Source organism: Vicugna pacos, unplaced genomic scaffold (genome assembly GCF_048564905.1).
Source record: "Vicugna pacos unplaced genomic scaffold, VicPac4 scaffold_67, whole genome shotgun sequence".
NCBI classification, from domain to species: Eukaryota; Metazoa; Chordata; class Mammalia; order Artiodactyla; family Camelidae; genus Vicugna; species Vicugna pacos.
The window spans coordinates 6,011-19,583 of record NW_027328748.1 but is presented as its reverse complement, the minus strand read 5'-3'; the positions used below and the strand labels follow the sequence as shown (position 1 = coordinate 19,583).

The 13,573-nt window shown below is 47.7% G+C and overlaps 1 long non-coding RNA gene across 1 annotated transcript; it reads left to right on the top strand.

Moving 5' to 3' along the window:
- Window positions 1-304: 304 nt before the first annotated feature.
- Window positions 305-7,626, top strand: LOC140694627 (uncharacterized). Its single transcript, XR_012070206.1, has 4 exons — window positions 305-520; window positions 1,911-2,161; window positions 5,258-5,386; window positions 6,239-7,626. It is a non-coding gene; the product is annotated as an uncharacterized lncRNA (long non-coding RNA).
- The last annotated feature ends 5,947 nt before the right edge of the window (window positions 7,627-13,573 follow it).

Sequence of the window (13,573 nt, the reverse complement as noted above, 5' to 3'; positions counted from 1 at the left end):
CAGTGCAAGCGGAGGCCGCGGAGCCCAGGCTGATCCCCACACACGGACAGGTGAGGGTGCCCCCGCCCCGCTGCCCCGCTGCCCCGCCGTCCCGCCCACTGGTGGCAGCACCGCCCCAGCCTCCGGCCGGCGCCACCTGCAGGTCAGGACTTCCGCGCGGCCCCGCCCGCCACGGCCCAGCCCAGCTGTCCCATAAGCCTCCCCCCACCCCCGTCCGGGCCGCGCCCTGCCTCCCATTGGCTCCGCAAGTTCTGCTCTCGCACATCTAGACTCGGGAGGACGCACGACGCAAGCGCTAGGGGAGGGCCCCGCGGCGTTGCCATGGTTACAGGCGCCGCGCTCCGCGCGGACCGGCGTGCGCTTCTGGGGCGGGGAGCGGGCTCCGGAAGTGTGTAGCTGCCAGGGACCATGGCGGTGCTTGCTGCTGGGGATGGCGACTTGCACGGCCGGGCGACTAGTTCTGGCCTGGTCAGTCGGCGGCAGACATCCTGTCTGGGGCGGCGTCCCACAGACGGTAAACGTACGTCCGCGCCATCGGCGGGGCCGTTGGACATGAACCGGGGTGGGATGGGGGTTGGGGTGGTGGCCGGGGAGGGCTGCGGTGCCGGGGAGCGTGTTGGGGCGGAGCGGGGCAGGGCTTGGGCACAGCCTCAAGCTTTCCTCCCCCTCAGGCCCTGGGGCTGGGGCCGCGAGTCTGGGTCGCCCTTGGTGGCCGCGGCCTCCCAGAAACCCCCGGGAAGGGCAGGCGGAGGACCCATCATAGATGAAGCGGGGCCTTACCCGGGTTTTGAAGAGCCCCAGAATCAGATGTTGGAATGGGGTGGTTTATCAGCCTTGTTTATCTGCAGGGAAATTTCAGTTCCATCCAGATGTTGGTTCCTTCAGTCAACCTCAGGAATAAGACACAAGGGTCAGTGCCGATAAGCAGTTATCTAGGGCTTGACTCAAAATAAACTATGCGGGGTGTAGGGGTGGTAGATGGGACCCTCTCTCTTGAAGTTAGCAGTCTTCTGGGATTAGAGGCCCCAGCTGAGGATTAAATCCTCATCTGCAGTAATGGAGGTTGTGAGAAACACACAGAAGGGAGGGGTGTGGTGGCGGTAACTCATTACAGAATCCAGGACCCTTGCCTGTCTCTTGTGTAGAAGAGTCTCGCCTAGGATAGGGCAGCAGTTTTGAAAGTGTATCCAAGGCCCCGGAGGTGCAAGACCATTTTCATAGAAACGCCGGGATGTCACCTGCCTTTTGCACACTCTTGCTCTCCCGAGTTCCTGTGGGGTTTTCCAGGGAAAAAAACCTGGCCTGTGATATCACAAAACAGGGAATGCAGAGGCAGATAGGAGAATTCAGCTCTCACCAGTCCAAAAGAGATTTGCAGAAATTAAAATCACTGCTATTCTTCTCACTAATGGTTTTTGTTTTGAAAAATAGAATTATATTTTGTTTAAGAGTATTAATGGTAACATATAGTAGATTGTTATTATTTTTAAGTGAATTCATACACTTTTTCTAACTTCTTATTTAACTTCTAACACAGGAAATATTGATAGATTTAACTCACATAAATAACAGCCTTTTGGAGTTCTCAGTAATTGTTAAGAGTGTATAGGGTTCTGTAGAACAAGAAGTTTGAGAGCCCCTGGAGAACGGGTTCTCAGTTGCTAGTCAGGTGCTTAGTGGTGTTAGACGGATGCCAAGATGTCTTCCGCAACTGCTCCCGGACTTGAAGTAATTGGCCACATGGAGATGGGTGGGCAGTGCCTCCAGTTTACAAACCAGAAGCTGCTGAATGTGTCTGGAGTCTAGGCCATGGGGTGTGCAGGGATTCCCTTTGTATCTGTTCTATCTAAGCCGGGATTCCTGTGCAGAGGCCTGGCCTTGAAGACCCGCCCTCCTTTGCTCCCTGCCAGGTACCTTCTGTGTGACTTCAACCCTCCAGAGGGCTTCAGCCTCCGTAGGAACGTCTGCATCCACATTGCCTTCCTCCTGAAGACCCTGCTGGAGATGGAAGAGCCGGTACTGGTGCTATCCCCTTGGGGCCACCTCTACCACTGGCAGAACCCCGACATCAACCAGGTCTGGATTCCCTGGTCCGACTCCTTTGACCTCCCAAGTCTCAAAAGAAACATCCCTGACACTGAGTACGAGCAGTTCATTGCAGGTGAGGTGGTGGTCATTTAACTGGGGCCAGGTGGTCGTTGTTCTGGTTCCGAATGAACATCGGGCCATCTTACTTTGGGCTTGTCGGTCTGCTTAGGGGCCCTGCTCAAGTTTCCCACACTGCAGGTGAATTTGGTTTTTCCATAGTTTTTTCGGGAAGTCAATTTGAAGTGTAGGAGCTCTATGTCCCCTCACCTCTGAAAAACCTGGCCTCCTAGTGAGATGGAGTAGTGACAAGGAGGACACTGCCACATAGGCCTTGTCCCAGAAGGACTCGCTCCCTGTGCAGTCAGGGCTGTTCTTACCTGTAGGAAAACACGATGTGTGTGTAGCATAGGCCACGTGCTGGAGAAGATATGTAACTGCCCAGCCAGTATAATTTGGTCCTGCTCAAACTACCCATTTTAAGTTTTGTAAGAGGGAACAGTTCAAGATTTTCTTTGAATAAAGCTATTTAGAGCTTATCAATTTTTTTAAATTGAAATGTGGTTGATTTACAATGTTTTGTTAGTTTCAGGTATACAGCATAGTGATTCAGTTGTACATATACATAGTCTATTCTTTTTCAGGTTCTTTTCCATTATAGGTTGCAAGATACTGAATATTGTTCCCTGTGTTCTACAGTGAATCCTTGTCGTTTGTCTGTTTTACATATAGTAATTTGTATCTGTTAATCCCAAACTCCTAAGTTTGTTTTATAAGTCTGTGAGTCTGTTTTTGTTTTATAAATAAGTTCATTTGTATCATTTTTTAAAAATTCCACATATAAATGATATCATATGATACTTGTCTTTGTCTGACTTATTTCACTTAGTGAGATAATCTCCAGTTCCAACCAACTTGCTGTAAATGGCCTTATTTCCTTCTTTGTTACAACTGAGTAATACTCTGTTATATCTAAATACCACATCTTTGTCCAGTCATCTGTCAGTGGACGTTTAGTTTGCTTCTATGTCTTGGCCACTGTAAACAGTGCTTCTGTGAACATTGGGGTGCGGGTATCTTTTGGAATTAAGGTTCCCTCTGGATATATGCCCAGGAGTGGGACTGCTGGATTAGGTGATAAGTCTTTTTCTTTTTTCTTTTTTTTTTTTTGCCTTTTGAGGAATCTCCATACTGTTTTCCACAGTGGCTGCACCAAACTACATTCCCACCAACAGTGTAGGAGGGTTTCCTTTTCTTCACAGCCTCTCCGGCATTTATGGCTTGTGGACTTTTGAATGATGGCCATTCTGACAGGTGTGAGATGATAACATTGTAGTTTGGAGCTGCATTTCTCTGATAATTGAGCGATATTGAGCATTTTTTTATATGCCTATTGGCCATTTGTGTGTCTTCATTGGAGAATTGCTTCTTTAGTTGTTCTGCCCATTTTTGGATTTGGTTGTTTATTTTTTTCTTATTAAGTTGTATGAACTATTTATATAGTCTAGAAATTAAGCCATGGTCAGTCTCATCATTTGCAAATATTTTCTCCCATTCCGTAGTTTGTCTTTTTGTTTTACTTATGGTTTCTATTGCTATGCAAAAGTTTATAAGTTTAATTAGGTCTCATTTATTTATTTTGGCTTTTATTTCTGTTGCTTGGGTTGCTTAGATTGCCCTCGGAAAACATTGCTGAGATGTATGTCAAATAATGTTTTGCCTGTGTTTTCTTGTGAGAAGTTTATACTGTCTTGTCTAATATTTAAGTCTTTAAGCCATTTTGAGTTTGTTTCTTTTTGTTTTTTTTGCGATTCTATTGTATGTTTTTGATTTGTGGTTACCTTATTCTTCAAATATATCAACCCATTACTATATCTATTTCCTTTAGACTGATAATCACGTAGGCTCCAACACATCCTAAGAATAACAAAGAAAAAAAAGAAAGAAAAAAATCTATATTTTCTTGCCCCCCTCTCCCATTCCCACCTTTTTTTATTTTGATGTCCTTTTTCATTTTTACATCTTTATGTTTATTCTCTTGTAACTCGTTATTGCATTTCCAACTCTGGTTTTCCTGTTTCTATAGCATCCTGCTTCCTTTCTGTTTAGAATAGAACCTTTTAATGTCTCTGTTAGGTTCAATATTGCTGAGTTATCTCACCTCCCTCCTCCCCCCCTAGGCCTCTGAATACTCAGTCCAGGAAAGCTAAACCATTCTAGCCTTCATCGGTTCTGGGAAAGCAATCTTCAGAGTGGGAAAAAACATTGAAAAATAATATTCTGTGCGTTTCTTTCTACCCTTGCCCAGAGATGAGAAACATCTGAAGGTAGGGGGAAAAAGTTGGAGGTGGGAACACAAAGTCTTTTCTCCATTTGCTACTGAAGAAATGATTGCTTTTGTAATTAGTGATGATGTCCTTTAGATTGGTGAGATCGAGATTCCACAGCTTCAGCGCCTGTGAATAACCAGCCGGAAGGAAGCCCTTTAGGGCCCCTGCAGTGGGAAAGGCAGCCCCTCTGAGCACCTGTTGTTCTGTATTTTTCCTGCCTCCACACGGGTTCGCTAGGCACCTTGCAGGACAATGCAGTTACCCTAGGTGGAGGACAGGGAGACCCCTGCTGTGTGGCGAGCCACAGGAGCCCACACTTGAAGGACAAAATGTAGAGTAGTGGGGCGGGCGTAGGAACAGAGGATGGATGAGACCCAGGATAGTGTCCTGGAGTCCAGCAGCCAAGGCTGGTGGGGCAGAAGGGGCCCTGGGGCATAGGCAGTCCTTGATGGATCTGAAGCAAGATAGGAACCAAGAGACTGGATTCATGTGGGGGTACAGCGCCCCCTGGAGTCCGGGGGGCAGCTTAGCGAGCCCAGGGGGAGCGGGCACTTCCCCAAAGCTGGGTTGACAGGTCACAACCAACTCACTGGAGACCGAGAGGCACTGAGTCATTTTTAACTTTTTGTCCCTCTTCCTGGAAAAGAAACTGCTGCCTGTTAAATAGCCTGTGTCGTTAGTGAGAATTAAAGACATGAAGCAAGATTGCCTCAAAAGTCATCCATTGTGTAGTTGTTAGTAAGGGTCAAAGGCAAACTTGAATAGATGAAATGAAACTTTCATCAGAGGATTTTAAAATCCTTTAAAATAAAAATTCTTGCTGCCTTTGTTCTTTATTTCAGGGTTCACTTGGTGATAATAATAGTAACCAAAGCAATAGCAAACCCTACAGAACTCTGTCCTGCTGTTCCAGGAACGCTGTGTTCACGACAACCCAATGAGTTGACACCACTATGAGTTCCACTTTAAAGGTAAGGACATTCATTAATCACACGGCTAATAATGGCAGAGCTGGGACTTGAACCCAAGCTGTCTGGCCCCAGAGCCCTCTCTCAGCCCCTTCACTGCAGCTCATCACTTGGCATGCCTGACACAGGCCAGCATTTAAGAGCAGCGTGACCTTGGCCAAGGCTGCTTCACTGCTTGGTCTCTGATTCCTCATCTGTCAAATGGGGGTGTGGGCAGTGAACTCTGTGAGCTCAGTGGTCACTTCCTCCAGCTCTGCTATTCTACTGCTTTGAGTTAGTTTAGTAAGTATCCGAGCCCCTACATGGCTCACGCATGGGCTGGCGCTTTGCTAGGCTCTGGTTTACGGAGAAAAGTAAGATCAGCCTGCTTCTCCAGGGAGCTTGTGTCCCTCCACGGAAAGCAGCTGCGAGGCCCAGGCTCCCTCGCTGGCAGTCGGGGGCTGGGCAGAAAAGTCTGATAAGAGAAGATGGAGGCAGAGGCCCTCCGGGAACAGTGGTGGCCACACAGCTCTCAGGAGCGGGAGAGTCTTTCCTGGCTGCTGAGAGGGGAGTCCTCATGAGGCCAGTAGTCCCCCCAAGCTAAGCCCTCAGGACAAAGATCCAGCCATCCCTTCAGTGTCACCATAGAGCCAGACCATCCTCATCACTGTGCCTCTGTGCTCCTTTGTCCTGGGGCCTCTCTTCCCCATACACCCAGAAGACTTTTCTCCCTCTCTTCTCTGAGTGTCCCCTCACTTCACCCGTGGTCCCTGCTTCCTGGGTAACCATCTCTGGAGTTGACGCTTTGCCCCCTCACACCCCCCCATTTGATCAGGAGCCTGGGTTGACCTCCTTGTGCTCACTTTCCACCTTCAGATCATTGCTCCTCCTCTCTTGGGAGCACCTGGAAAACCCAGATCCTTTCCTAGCAGTGTCTGCCACCCTGGCCTCCCTGCTCATCTGCCTCAGTCAGGAGCACCTGGACCACCAGCTCTGTATTGCCTCACCTCCTACCATCAAGATGTCAAAGTTCATTCTCCCTCCACCAACCAGTATGGTCATTTTAGGGGGTCTTCTTCTCCGTCAGCCTGAGCCAGCCACCCCCCATTCATCCTACCCCCGGGCTCATACCCGGGCGTGTCTCCACCCAGGTCCAGCCTGTCTCCTTTAAGTGCCCACCTCTAGCCGTCCAGCTGCTTCTCCACCAGCCTCCCTGGCCCTCCTTCACCCTCACTGGGGCATCAAGCACTGACTCCTCTGCTTTCCTGCCTGTCCACGTTCCTCTTACTTCCACTTCCCCACCTTCCAGCTCTGCATCCACAGTCAGCACTCTCTTTATGACAAACAAAACCCCCTTGACCCTTGATCTTTTCAGTTCCTCACCAGGACGACTTCCATCTCGCTTCACCCAGCTCTATTTGTTCTGAGCCTGCAGGCAGCAGGCTCTCCCAGCACAGATTTCTAAGACTACAAATCAATGCCCACCATGTTGCCACTGCCAGGCAATCCTCCAGGATTTCTCTTGTGAGCACATTTCCCCACTTACCACTCAGTGGTGTCAACATTCTCTGCTCTCTGCACACGTCTAAGCTTCCCTCTGTCTCTTCCCTGACTCCCAGCAGATGGCCTTGCCTCCTGCTTTGGAGAGAATGACATGTTACTGGAAAGAAACTCGCTCACCTGCAGCAAATCTGCTCACCTCACCTTTCATCTGTCCTTCTCCCACCTGCACTCTAGCTGTAGTTGTTCTTAATTTAGTGAGTTTAGTTGACATATATATACAAAGTTAAAAGCATAGCACACTGTAGGCTACCTTCTAGGGCTTACTTTTTCAGTTTAACATAGAGTGTATGATTCATCCATTTCGTTGCATGTACCTGCAGTTCATTTGTTTTAACTGATCTTAAATATTGTGTGTGTGAAAATAACACAAGAGAAGGGTAAGCCAGGATTCAGGATGCTGGTTACTTCCTGTGAGAAGAGGCCAAGTGCAGGATAGGGAAAGAGGACACAGTATGTCACTGTCAATATTCCTGTTATGATGCTGGGTGATATGTTCATAAATGTGTCTTATAATATTAATTTTAATACATAAATACCTCTGACAGGCACCTATGATGAGAATGTGTCATGAACCAAAACATACAATGGGTAATATTACATCATTATTGTTATGTAATCTTGTTATATTATATATTAATCATAGTCTTACGTTATTTGTTATGGGTTATATATTATATAGATGCATGAATGATATATTATGTATATAAACACCTACATATGTATTATATACTATCTGCTAATAAACAGAACATAATATGCAAGTATATTTTCTATTATGTATTATTTAATAAATAATAACATACTATATCCTGTTGTATGACATGGCACATAATCTTTAATAAAATAAGAAATCTGTCAATATATATTGGTAATTAATAAAATTAAAAAAAAAAAAGCCCGCAACTTTTAACGCCGACACCGCTCCAGCTGTCTCTGTCTTGTCTCTTCCCTTTCATGGTCGAGGTCCTCACATTGCTATCCGTTCCCCCTTACATCTCCTTATCTTGAACCTTCCTCCTCCTCCCTTCCCATGCTACCTTCTGCCCCGTGGTCCCTCTAGTCACCAGCGGCCTCTGGGGCGCTGATTTGCGGGCACAGTCTCAGGCCCCAGCTCACCTGCCTGTCCGCCGCCTCTGCCACCGCTGGTGGGGGCGGGGTGGGGGGCAGAGTGCACCTCTTGTCCTGGAAGAGAACACAGCACAGACTCAGTGACCAGCAGCAGGTGTGGCCGGGACCTGCAGGACTTGGGGGAGAGCCAGACTGTCTGCATCCAGACTGGGGGCACTTGGAGTGTGAAGAAACCCAGTCCTCACTGCCCCTGAAGTGAGGAAAACACCCTCAGGGGAGTTAAAGTGCTTATGACCTAGGTCTGTTGGCTGGAAAGGATAAACGGGCCCCTAAGGGGAGCGTAGTTGATGTTCCAGGCCCCACCAAAGCCCTAAGGGCTGGCGGGGAACCAGGCTGGAAGCTCCACTGGACCCAGTGCCCCCTCGGGGATGGGGCCTTCGGGAACAAGCAGAAAGCCCTCGGTCTCTCGGGGGAATGGGGCAGTGTGGGAGCATCCCTGCAGCGAGTCAAGTGACGTCAGGGCCTGTGGGATCCGTTTGTAAGGCCACATCGAGCCTCAGCAGAAGCCACAGCAGGAGTGGATTCCTGTCTCTCCAGCTGTCATCCTCCTGTCTGACTGCCAGGCTTCAGACCCGATCCCCTGGGGTGCCAGGACAGTTATAGACAGAGGCGGATCGGGGAGGCCTCAAGAGGGCGGTACTGGCCTTCCTGCCAACACAATTACAAGAAGATCAAACAATCCATCGATGGGAAGAAAATAAGAACCATGGTCACATCTGGACCCCAAGCTTAGACGTGGTGCATGGGTGACATTTATCGGCAATCCAGCGAGGTTCTGGCCAGAGTTAGAGGCTAGGGCAGCAAGCCGGGAGTGACACTGAGGAGCATCATTGTGCAGAGGCTGGACTGGGGATCTGCAGGCTCCTCCCAGGAGAAGCCTCAGTGTTTGGGAGGTGGCTAAAATGCCTCCGTGTCACCAGCAAGTGATGCCACCTGTGGAAAATCAGCTGTAATTCTGAGATGGGTCAGCCCCGGGTGATGTGATAAAGGCTCCTACAAGAGGGGGCACCAGATGGACAGTGAACCAACCGACAAGCTAATGAGATTCCCACCTGTGTTTTTCATGCTTTCGTAGCCAAGAATGAGGAGAGAGTTGAATGGCTCACCATGAATATTTTAACAACTTGAGAGGGTTCCATGACTCACTGCATTTAAGTGTCACCTGGAGGAATTCAGGCAGTGTTTAGACCCAGGGGATGTTAACGGCCTCTCGGTTCCTCATCAACCTGGCAAACCCACCAGCCCTCTATGGCCAGACCTTGGCAAGTGCCTTCCCTTGTTATAACAAAACCCTTCTCACGCACACCTGTGGTAAGCTTTTGTTTTTTTTTTAATTAATGTGAATGAAAATACCTTACAGCCTCCTCAGACCTTTCCTTAGGGCTTCTCGCCTTAGACCCCGGCAAGGGGGCCCACTGACCTGGGTCCTGCACTGCAGAGGGTCCCCCTGGCCCTGACACTTCCTCTGGCCACGCCCTCCATCGGGTGGAGTCAGCAGGGCCAAGGGGGCATGGTCATTGGCTCCATCCCGTGCTCTAGAAACCCAGGACCCTGAATGCCCTGCCTCAGCAGCCCCTGACCCATTTCTAGTGCCTGCACCGCCTCTCCCCGGAGTTCAGATTTCCAGGACTCACAGAGAGGCCAAAGGGCAGCTGTTTACCTGGAGGTTATAGGCAGAGCCCGGACGTGAAGTCTGAGTGTCCCCCTGTGCACATCCAAGGCCCCTTATTGCAAGGGATGGACCCAGCATTGGGAAGAAAAGGGTCAGGCTAGTGATCAGAGTCTGGGAATCAGCTCTCCCCACACGCTCACTTTCTTTGCAGGACTCCCCTGAGTCTGGGAATTCTAATTTTGAACCTGGCCTTCCCCCTTATAATGAATGTATATTTGTAAAGGCAGGACTTTAGAACCTACTGCACTTAAAATGTTTAGATATATAGGATGTGAGCTCCCAGGTATGCTCTGGAACTGCACTTCCAAAGGTCCAGAGCATTTATGTTGGCTCTCTGGAGTGGCAAAGACCGTCTCCAGAGAGGAGGGGCTCCTGCTTCACGCTCCGAAGTCAGGATCATCTGAGGGGATAAAACAATGGACACTGAGACCCTCAATTGTAAATTGATTTAGAATAACGCCAAAGGTGTGTATGACGTGTGAGTGTGCACGCACGCACCTGGGGAATTGTGTGGTACATGACTGTGAGTGTGTGTGTGGATGTGCGCGCGCGCGCCTGGGGATGTATGTGGTTGTGTGTATGCTGTGTGTGTGTGCGCCTGAGGACGTGTGTGGTTATGTGTATGGTATGTGTGTGTGTGGTACATGAGTCCATGTACGTGTGTGTGTAGGGCTGTATGTGGAGCAGAGTCAGTGTGCCTGCACGTGTGTGTACATGCATGCATTAGTTTTAACAGTAGAAGCTGTCCTTTAGAATTCTGAAGTCGTAAAATTTGTATGATGTCTTTCACTGTATATTTCAATATTAAAAAAATCTTCAGTCACCAGAAACTTATTGCCCCCTGATTCTGAATTATTTTTTCCATATTGATATGTCTTCATTTTACTGATGAGGAAACTTAGCTTAGAGATGTTAACTGACTCAACCAAGGGCATGGAGCTCGCGCGCCCAGGGCCAGGACGCAGTCCAAGCCACGCTGCTCCAGAGGCCTGGAGCCCTGCTCACGATCACGCATGGCCTCTTGGCGGGGGAACAGATTCTAATGGGCTGCGGCCAGCATGCAGGCTGCGCAAGCCGGGGACTCCGGAAGCCGGGCAGAGAGTACCAGACAGCAGACAAGAGTGAAGCCCTGCTCAGAAATCAGATAGGTTCCTGGGTCTTGGATGAGTAAGGAGGCTTACTGCTCATCCTTGATCCCTTTGCTGGTGGCCAAAAGGGACCAAGGCCCACGAGAGCACTTCTGGGAGGTGCCTGCCAAAACCTGGAAAAGGACTGCTCAGGACTGGCCCTGCAGTAGGAGCAGAGGAATGAATTGTCGCCTCTTGGTGGACATTGTTGGTGATGGCAGTAGGAAGCCAAGCAGCCTTGGTATGTGTGGGTGGCGGGACAGGGTCCTAGCGGATGATCGTTTTCACATCTCTTAAAAATCATTGCTTCATGTATTGTATCCATTTTGTGGTTTATTTTAGGATGGTGAATATGGTCTCTGTTACTCCATATTAGCTGGATTGATTAATTTTTTATTGTTAATTTTCTCTTCAATGATTTGGAAGCTAAGCTATATTGCCTTTTAATGAAAATTCTCTCTAAATTTTTATAAATCATCTCTAAGTTCATAACTTTACATGTAATTGGACCAGTATTCCTATAACACTATCAAAAATGAAATAATCTATTAGATCCTGTTCCTCAATAATGATAAATTTAGCATATTTTACCTCTCTGCTGTTCCAGATTGTGTGTGTGTGCGTTTGTGTGTGTGTGTGTTTGTGTGTGTCCTCCAGTTACTACTTTTTAGACAGTTGCTTTCAGTTTGTTATATTAACAATGAAAATATAGGTATAAACTTCTTGGATTTCATTGCTCACTACCACTATTTAATACCATGTCTTTCCCACTTTTGAGTTATTTACTTATCGGTATTTTCAAATCAACTGGACACATGATAGGTTAAGTTTTTTCGAACAGTGGAATTGGAACACTTTCATGTCTATATGCAGCTTTATGTTCTCCTCAACAACTCTCAGCCTGTTGTTGATGGCCCAAGCCTTGTTTTAAAATATGGCATTGTTTTTCATCACCAAAAAAGCAAAAAAGTTTTCTTGATTTAAAGTGCTGTCTTTTTATGACTGGCTAGTCTTGTCTGGTGGATAGAGATTTCCTTAACCTTCCTCCTTCTTTTTGCCATAACTCGGATTCATTGAGAAACATGTTTTTACCATTTCTCAGATGGGCTTCCGCTTTGACTTCCACTTTAAACCATCAGCCCACTCTTTTTCTCCATGCTTATTCCTGAAAAAGTGAGCTCTGTATTGGATTAAAGATGGTTCCCGTCAGAGATGTGTGGCTCCCGGTCCAAAGGTCCAAATGAAGAGAAAAGGAAAGATTCCTGTTTCTGGTTGTTAAACTTTGTCAGCTTTGAGATCTAGTTATCCGTGTGGCTGCGGTGGAATCTGCAATATCTTGGCTCAGAGTTTCCTTTTTCTGGCTTACTGGGGGAGCCGCATTAGCTGGGGTCACGGCGCTGTGGCCGTTGTCAGGATCCCGGGACTGAGGCAGCCCCTCTCCCCCCTTGTAATTTTGATCTTGCAAACTGGGTCCCAGCTATGCGAACCCTGCACATGGTGGCCAGGATTGCCCCCCACGTGACGTGTCTTCAGTTCCTCAGCGTCCCTCACTGCTATCAGCTAGCTCCAGTAAGGGTACGAGCTGGCTTCCAATGCGGTCCTTCCTCCTTCCTCTCCAGGCAGGCCCTCCTTTCCCACTAGTTGTCCCTATACCTTCTCTCCTGAGCTACAAAAGCTGAAGGAATTCCTCAGCGTTTCCAGCAGTTAGATGGCTCTCTTCTATGTTTGGACCCCTTCAGTGTTTGCAGTGGAAATTTAGGAGGTGGAAAGGAAGAGCTTGGGGGTTCTCCGTATCTAGGGGCTCCCTATCCAGCAGATTCAACTAACTGTGGTTTGAAAATATTCGTGAAAAAACAGAAAGTTTCCAAAAGCAACACTTGAATTTGCCATACACTGACAACTACTTACATAGCATTCATGTGGTATTAGATACCGTGAGTAATCTAGAGATGATTTAAAGTACACAGGAGGACACAGCAAAAGAGAATGTGACAACGAATGTACGTGTATATTCATGTATAACTGAAAAATTGTGCTCTAAGCTGGAATTTGATGCAACATTGTAAAATGACTATAACTCAATAAAAAATGTTTGTATATATATATATAAAAAGTACATGGGAGGGTGCACATAAGTTCCATGCAAGTCCTATGCCATTTTATACAAGAGGTGTCAGCATCCATGGATGTTGACGTCTGAGGGGAGTCCTGGAACCAGTGCCCCATAGTTACCAAGGGATGACTGCAAGTCCAGGCTCCTTATCCCAGCCTGTCAGGTCCCCACGTGGTCTGAAACCTACCTCTACCACACTTCCCTTGTCACTCTCCTCCAGCCCTGGCAGACTGCCCTCTGATTCTTGAACAGGCCACACTCACTGCGCTTCATGTCTGGCCCCTAGAAATACCCATTACTTTCTGAGCACGGCTCTGCTTTCACAAAACGGGCTGCATTGTCACTAGAGAAGACAGTGTGGAATTTCCTTTATTTTTTTTTAACATTTTTATTGATTCATAATCATTTTACAGTGTTGTGTCAAATTCCAGCGTTCAGTACAATTTTTCAGTCATACATGGACAAATACACACTCATTGTTACATTTTTTCTCTGTGATTTATCATAACATTTTGTGTATATTTCCCTGTGCTATACAGTGTAATCTTGTTTATCTGTTCTACAATTTTGAAATCCCAGTCTATCCCTTCCCACCCTCTACCCCGCCC